Genomic DNA, 8,937 nt, shown 5'->3' with positions numbered 1-8,937 from the left:
GTTTGGCTGAGAGAACTTGAGCTGTAGGCTACCGATTGCCACAAGGTATCGGAGGAGTTTAAAGAACAAGTGGCTGGTTGAAGAAGTGCTGCACCAAGGCCATATTCCGAGGCATCAACTTGAAGTACCACTGGGGCTTTGACGTCAAAGTAACGGAGACATGGAGCTTGAGACACTAACTCCTTCGCTTGTCGGAGAGCTTCTGTGTGTTGGTCAGCCCACAGGAACTTCTGATTAATGTGAGTGAGATCATGGAGAGGACGTAACACCTCACTGAGGCGGGGGCAGAACTTTGATAAATAAGTAATTGTGCCCAGGAAACGCCGTGTGGCTGCTTTGTCCTGAGGTTGAGGCAAGTTCAGGACTGCATTGGCAATCTCATTACTGGGCTTTAGTCCTTCAGGCATGAGGGTGTGACCCATGAAGGGCGCAGAGCAGGTCTTTAACTTGACTTTGTCTGGATTGAGCTTTAGGTAATGCTGAGAGAGGCGGTCTAGGAGCTCAATTACTGTGCGGTCATGATCATGTGTGGCCTCTTTTAGCGATGTGCCCCGACCTATGACGATGATGTCATCGGCAATGTTGACAACACCCTCCAAACCACAGAGAACATCATGAATGCGACGCTGGAATTCCTCAGGAGCTGAACTGATGCCAAAGGGAAGTCGAGTCCAGCGGTAACATCCCCAGGGTGTGTGCATAGTAGTCAACTTAGAGGACTCCTCTGTCAACTTAATTGTTTGAAAAGCATCTTTAATGTCAAAAGTTGAGAAAATCTTAGCCTGATGAAAGCAATGAAGGTTCTCCTCCAGAGTGGGGATGGGGTATACTGGTCTGAGAATAGCTTTGTTTATAGTCTGGGAAGGGTCTAAACAAATGCGAACTTTGGCGGGCTTAGTTGCTGATGGTGGGCATTCACGTACCACCATGTTTGATATCCAGGGTGTAGGTTCATTCACTCTAACTAGTTGACCTGTGTCGATCAGTTTTCCAGTGCCTCTTTAATGATGGGTAGCTTTGGTGCAGCGTAGCGATGGGGCGCAGCTTGGATGGGCTTAATAGTAGGATCAAGTGTCAGTGAGTAAGGTTCTCCCAGTTCACCCAGCCCCTCAAATAGATGGGGATAGTTAACTTTAATAGAATCAAAAGTCAACTCACCAAGAGGAGGTAAAGAAGGTGTGGAGGTGACATGGAGTTGATTGACAGTGTCCACATCATAATTCAGGATACCCATGCAAGTACTATCAGCCAGACCCAGTAGGGGTGCATAGTAGCTTTGTGCTGTTATAACTTGAACCAGTACATCATAGATTTTGCCTTGGCGAGTACAGTGCAATGTGGTTTGACCTCCAGTTGGGATGATGGATTTGGAGTAGTCAAGGAGACGAACATTGGAAGGTTCAACTTTTACGGGAGGCATTTTCTGTAGATCTGTAACGTGTATGGTGTTACATGAGCACCCAGAGTCCACTTGAAATCGGATGCGGTGAGTTGTTGTTGGCGAGGGAGTTGGGCTAAGATCCAGATCCACAAAGATTCCCTTGGGTGCAGACTGAACCTGCGCTATGTCGAGTGATGACATAAGCGGTGCTTGACTGAAAGCCTGTGTCTGCCTGGTACACTGTATTAGCAGCAGATGCTCGGCAAACTTGTTGCCAGTGGCCCCTTTTGCCGCAACGATGGCAAGTATCATTAGCTGCTGGGCAATCACGACGAGCGGCGTGTGGTGTGCGACCGCACCACAAGCAGGTAGGAGAGGCATGAGACTGTGAAGCAGGGAGACCATGTTGTTTGATGGGACGGCAAGGAGTTCTGGACTTGATGGCATTGGGTGTGACCTTGTGTGCTGTATCAGTCATGTCCTCGTTTGACACGCTGGGTGTGAGCTGGTGGTCTGATTCCTCAAGCTGTTGTTTAGTGATAGCTGATTCAGTTTTGAGGCCAGCCTCAAAGTCCCGAGCCTTATTGATGACTTGTTCAAAGGTTAGACAAGCCAGGTTCTCCCGTGAGATTAGGTCGCTGCGAAAATGCTTGAAGGTGTCATTTAGTCCAATTACAAAAATGTCTCTCTGTAGCCTGTCGTCGACTGCTGAAGGAAAGTTACATTTGTGGTACTCCAGTCGCACTGCAGTGTGCCACTGTTGGATACTCATCCCAGGGTCCTGTTTTAAGATGCGGAGAAAGTTATGAGTGCATTGGATGATGGGTTCCTCGTCAAGATAGTGGTTGGAGAGTCTAGCCAACCATTTGGCAGGATGTTGTTTATCTTCATCGGCAATTTGGGAGTCGATGGTTGTGGTAAGTACATCCCATTCGGCCTGAGGGAAAGCTCGTCGAAGAGCCGCCATAACTTAGGCCATTTCGCTTGTATCCAGTAGTCGTCGCTGTCCACATCTTTGGCGGAATTGATGTAGTCTTCCACGATGCAATAATCCCTGAAGTTTGCAATGAAGAATTTGAAAGCTCGACGACGATCCTCTGAGCTGGCATCAAACACAGGTCGATCTTTACCCATGATGTCGGAGGGGAGGAGAGTCCCAAACAACGATGAGTCGATCGATGAGACGAGTAGATCAGTAAGATCGGAAAAGAGTCAAAACCGCGTTGAGTCGATCGATGGAAGAGAGACGGAGAGTTCGAAGTGTTTATAGAACGAGTCTGAATGCAATCAGTCACGAGAGACCAAGCTGAATCGTTGAAGCCTTGGGTTCTTCACTTCTGACACCATGTAATAAGGTTCAGGAAATCCTCACACATTTCATGAATGTATATGAATTATTTAATGTTCATCAAGATGGCTGATCCGAGTTGAGCACATGGTAATTGAGCAATAACACCAAAGGGTGTTATGGGTAAATGTAACACCAAAGGGGGTTATGGGTAAATGTGACCCGCGTGACGCGTGACATGTAACACATAGCTTGCAAAAGGGTCTTGTTGAACTTGAGGCTGAACTTTGTTGGACTTCTTCCTTTTTCTAGGCCCACTTTGGACAACTCCAAGCTTATCAGATAAACTTAATTCCAGAAACTTGGCCTCTACCTCCTTTTCCTTCCTTTCCCACTCTTCTATGGAGCAGGTTAAGAACTTTTCAAACTCTGAAAGCAATGAAAAACTGCAACATCAGCATAAACAAAGAGCCTTGCTGATATAAGCACTAGAGCACATTAAAATTGGCGTGTTATCTCAATTTTAAATTCAGTTGCCTATTATCAGCAAGGGATTCATGCAGTTGTCTGAACCTACTTCTGATGATTGATCAGTTGCCTGAGAACCTTAACTTTAAATATAGATATAAAACAAGGGAAACTGCCCATCTATTGCCAGGTGTGCTAGCCACTTTTTAAATGAATGTGCCCAATGTTCATTCTGGTATTTGAAACTATTTGGTGCTTGCTATTTCATTAAATTCTAGTTCTCAATTAATTGTGGCAGAGTAACAGAGAAACAAATAAAAAATAAATAAATGAGCAAATAATTTAACTTCAGAGCTCTTCATTTTGTAATTTTTACTGTTTCTTGTCTAACACCATGGTTTCTTATCACCTCATCCCCCCCTCCAGGATTTCAGTGAGATACTGCAAATAAATCCATCTTGAATCATGCAATATATTACAGACGATGCAGCAAGACTAGCTTGTACAAACCATGGGAACATTTAAGGTGGCTCAATACAGTTTTTTGGGGTTTTATTTTAGACTTGTAGAACTAAGTGCAATTTTTCACGCTTGGAACTGTTAACTAGTGTTGTTTTGGATGGCTGTGCAATTTTTAACTCTCCACCGTACTTTCATTGTGTGTAAGCCATAAATTAAGGTTGTGCTGATCTGTTGCATAGCAACAAACTTGACTTATTTTTCAGCGTCAGTTGCATCTATCTTGAAAACTAAGTCGGTGACCCCATTTTTTTCTAAAATCTTTTTACCACAGAAGAAGAAATGGGTAAAGATGTCAAAAAAATTCAGTGGTCAGGAGTAGATTTTGCTTAAATTAAAAAAATGGAAATTTTCAAGCTGGAAGAATTCCACTCCACAATTTTTTTTTACAATTTCACATGTGAATTCCTCTTTTGCTGTTGAATAATCTTTTGCATTAAAAAAGTAGGGACACTAGATCAGCTTTTGAGATATTAGGTTTGTGGATAAGGATTGATCTTGTGATGCCTCATGCCGATGCCTCATGCCAAAGTGCATGCTAGAGCCCAGGTGTCTAACAGAGATATTACTGTTTTGAGCCACCAAAATACCAACTGAACATAATAAATATGATTACAAACCAAAAGGATAGGTCAACAGTGACAGAATAGATTTATATTGTAATATTTACAGTACACAAATAAAGGTTGACCCAAAAGGAGAGATGAATATCGTTGGTACCTTAAGCCATCCAGCCTTAAATACTGTTTGTTATGACTATCTTAACAGACACTTTTGTAGGTAAACAGCTTTGACAAAATCCTATACAAAAATCACACACTGCTGAGTGGCCAAGGACAGATTCAACGAGTAAGAATTAGTATTTTTTCCAGCTTTTCTGCTTTAGGCCTTCCCTGTTATGAATTGTGGGTAGATCATAGGGCCAATGATTGTCACTTCTAGTATTGACCTCTCACTGGTGACCATTCTTGCATTTATTGGCAGACTTCTTTCTGACTTTTATTGTTGGGCCAATACAAGTCCACACTTAAACTATTGTGACATTTTTGATGACATTTTATTCACAATAATGATGTGTGAAAAACTTAACACAACTGTTTGGCTTGATGTCCGCATAGCTGGCCAGCCTCAAATTGCCCAAAGATACGTAAACATCCAAGCAATCAGCTAGAAACTTTACAAATTGCCCTCTGGACTTAAAAAATAACACTTATCTCACCAAAATATACATACAAAATAGATATGATTTTAAATATACTGAACTAGAACGACTTAAACTGACGTAGAATGTTAAAGAACTGAATTTAAATGCTGTGAAACTGGCTAGAGGTTCTGATTAGTCTGATGTTTCGTCGGCTTAAACCCACAAAGCTTATTGAATTGCGCGAGGCTAGAAACACTATCTTTAAAATCTTTGTAAATACACAAATTATTTTATATATTATGAACTAGAACCGACTAATTAGTTTTGCTGGGCACTATATTTATTTAACATTGAGCCTGGCGTGTTTTGCAGCTTGAAACCCACAAAAACATTTCAGATCGCATGAGGCTACATGTAAGTGACCTTAATGTGGGAACTCCTTGGTACTACATGGATAAAAAGGAAACGGCAAACCCCAATAATAATAATATCTAGTTTCCCAAGAAAACGAAAAGAATCTAAAACTAGTGTCAATAGTGCAGCAAAAGTTCTCCAAACTTGGCCACTTAACTGGATTGTCTATAATGTCTTGCTTTCCAGCTTTCAGTGAAAGTGCTGTTGCAGTTGGCAATAAAATGGCAAGAGCAATCCTTCCAACACTAAACACATCTAACTGCACACTCTGTCAGCCTTCTCCACAGACGATTTCCAGTGTGATTTGAGAATATGAATGCAGGTACTGTTCTTGTGCAGACACAGACAAGGACGTCAGTGTTTTAGGATTGGAAATGAAACACGTTTTCCCGAAGTCAATGATTACTGGATTCCAATCTTTTCCACGTTTTTGGAGTAGAACATTGTTTGACTTTAAGTCGTTGTCCAAAATGTCCTTGCTGTGGACATGGCTGAGGGCCTCAATGATGCCTCTTAAGTTGTGAAGCCAGTATGGCTTGTCCAGTTCCAATCTTTTCATGGCCTTGTAAAGCTTTAAACTTTGTATCTTGTTCCCATGGAACTGAGTCAAAAGACAAAATGGCGTTGACTTTGTGATAACTCCAAAAAGCAAGGGGAGTCCGCGGTGGTCACAAAAGTGGCTTATCATTCGGGCCTCATTTAGAACCTTGCGTTTCACTTCTTTGTCAGACCTTGATTGTCTTGACTTGAATTCCTTTACTGCCACTAAAATTTCCCTGTAGAGGGTAAGATGGCATGTGCCGAAGGTACCAGAGCCCAAGAAGATTTTGGCACTGACCATCTTCGGGGGATTAATTTGTTTGATTAATTTGTTTGACATTTGTTTCACGTTGGCAAATTTTTCAGGTCCAGCTGCACCATCCATCCATACCTGGACTTACTCTGTTACTCTAGAGGATGGCTCATCAGTGGCTTATCGGGTTGGATGAGGGCAGCTGCAGGATTGGGTTCCCTTGCTTCACCAACAGCAACAGGACTTTTTTCTGACGCAGCTTGCTCGACTATGTGCTTGAGGCGTTTTGCTTCCACCCGTTTGCTTCACCACCGCTTCTTTGCTTCAATTCTAAGAACTTTGAATTTGCTTTTATCTGTCATGTTCTTTCTCTTGTTTCTTGCCATTTTTCTTATTGGAAATATTTGATATTCTGGGAAGAAGAAGCATTAAACTAAATATGTCTAAGCTCACTTAGCCCAAACATATAAAAGGTCTGCGATATTTTAATGTTGTCTCTGTCAGTTGGGGGCCACGGAAGTCAGAAATATGAAACGTTGATTGACAGAATTGAAGTGGAAGTGATAGTGTCGCTTGTTCTGATTGGTCAGTTTTAATTCCGGAAGGTTGATGATTTTATTCTGGAAATAGAATGCTGCCACAAGGCCGAAAGAGTTGTCATTTCGTATTTGAAGAATTCAGAAATTTTATGACCGTTGTGCTAAGAATTTTTTTCTCCTGACAATATAAGGTAAGTATAGTAGGAGAAAATTTTGCCAAGTTAATCCTAAGGTAAGTTTTGATTTGAGACAACAAGGTTCTTGTTAATTGGCGACCTTTTGTGGTCATACGACTCAGAAAGAGCTTGAAAATTGATTGATGTTTGTTTGCCTCTAGTGGTTTGACTTCGACTGTCAGAGGCAAGTGCTGGATGTAGTTTTGGCTGGCCACAATACTTTTATTGAAAGTGAAGAATGATCATCACAGTAAATTTTCCAATTAAGCAATTTGAAAGAAAAAGCCTGAAAAAAATCAGGGCTTCAATGGGGTTCAAACCCCAGCGTTCGAAGCCCATTGAAGCCCTGATTTTTTTCAGGCTTCTTCTCTCCAATTGCTTAAATTGGAAAATTTACTGCGATGATCATTTTTCACTTTCATCTACAACTGTAGTTCAAATATGAATTATTTCATATATACTTCACAATACTTTTATTGCTGGGGCTGTCAGTAATGGGAAGTCCTTTCTCCTAAAGCAAATATCTCAATGCACAAAGAAAGCAATTAGTGTAGCAAGCTAAAGAGGAATCTTATGCCAGTCTGTTGGCTTTTGCAATGACCTAACATTTTCATACAATGTCATGATGGATAAAACTTGCTAGACCACGAAAGCTTCTTTTTTAGCAACACACATTTGGTGTAGAATTTTGTAACTCAATCATTTTCATTTTCATTCAGCATCTTGCTTTAGTGACTTAAATTGCCGAGGATGATGGATGGAAATGTTGATCGTTTAAAAGTGGCTGGCATTTCCAGAGCCTTTCAAATTTTTGTGAAGCAGGTTTGAAAACAGAGTAAATGTACACAAATGCATTCATCACAAACAATAAATCTATCGGTATTTTATACAAAACCTGTTTTATTCCTTTTTGGTTTGGAAAATGAAAAGCTTGAAGTTTGACCATTGTTAGACTTGGAAGAGGAGCATGTCTATCCCAAAAGAATGCTGTTGATGGTGAGTCCACACTGACAATAGGTAAAGGGTTGCTATTCTTGCCCATTGCCTCCCCTAACCTGGCAAAAAAATGTATTCTTCTAGATCACAGTTTACAAACATTGACTTAGATAGATAGATAGAAACTTTATTAAGAATGTCATCAACCACCTAGCTGGGGAAAAACTCCCCTACTAATACGGGGACATAACAAAAACGAGTTAAATTTAAAAAAAAACCTATAGCTATTTACAATAGTAAAATTTAAATCCAAGTTAAAATATGTTATGAGACTATGTACAGTGGATTTTATAATACAATAATACATACTTAAAAAATTCTTTAGGAGGAGCAGAGCAGACAGCCTCTACAGCCATCATCTAATAATGCATCAAGATTGTTGAGATTTCTGATGTTCGTCTTAAAGGTGTTGAGAGATGTGGCCTCTCTTATGCTCTTTGATAATTTTGACCACAATTTGGGTCCTAGATATCTGATCGAGTGCTTACCATATTTCACCAAGTTAAACCTTGGCATTGTAAAGTCAGATTGTCTTAAGTTATACATACTAGGGTTATTGCTGAAAAAATCACAGAGCTAATAGGGGCATAACTTATGTTTAATGATGCATCCGGAATTCAGCTGAAATGAAATGCTTAAAATCTCTTCAAAGCCAATAATCAAGTGGACCTCACATCAAATAAGAGCTTGGCAGAGAAAAAATGTTTCTTTCTGATGCACTTACGTCTCCTCTTCTACTGACTTCTTAATCTCCCAATGTTCTATCCACTTCAGAACTCTCCTGTTTTCAAGAAACCTTTCATCTTTGGTGCTTACTTACAGCAGTGGACTTAACTAAAATGCTGGTCATGCTGGGGAATGCATTCTACTCTACAGTTTTTATGATAACAACTATTTTGCAAAATCAGAAACAATTAAATCTTAAGTTCAATTAGAGTTTTTCGATCCAAAAAGATCTTAAACTCTAATTAAAATTACTTTCTGTGGTTATATAAAGCATGACCTACTAGTGACCCCACTGTTGTATAGTGATTGGATGTTTGTTGGAGTAGCAAAGCTTTGATATCATTACCTCAGGAGAATTTCACCAGAGAGTATTCTTTAAATGCCAAAGTTTCTGATCACTGCAAAATCTCAAATATAAATGCAACCCAATTTTCTCAGTCATATTAATAATTAGTCATCCCCTTAACCACCCAAAGGGAAGAAGTAGAGTGAA

At 40.4% G+C, this 8,937-nt stretch overlaps 1 pseudogene; it reads right to left on the bottom strand.

Moving 5' to 3' along the window:
• Window positions 1-3,400: 3,400 nt before the first annotated feature.
• Window positions 3,401-8,583, bottom strand: LOC145499594 (uncharacterized; annotated as a pseudogene).
• Window positions 8,584-8,937: the final 354 nt, after the last annotated feature.

This window comes from Orbicella franksi, chromosome 10 (assembly GCF_964199315.1).
Source record: "Orbicella franksi chromosome 10, jaOrbFran1.1, whole genome shotgun sequence".
NCBI classification, from domain to species: domain Eukaryota; kingdom Metazoa; phylum Cnidaria; class Anthozoa; order Scleractinia; family Merulinidae; genus Orbicella; species Orbicella franksi.
This window is presented reverse-complemented; position numbering and strand designations above follow the sequence as displayed.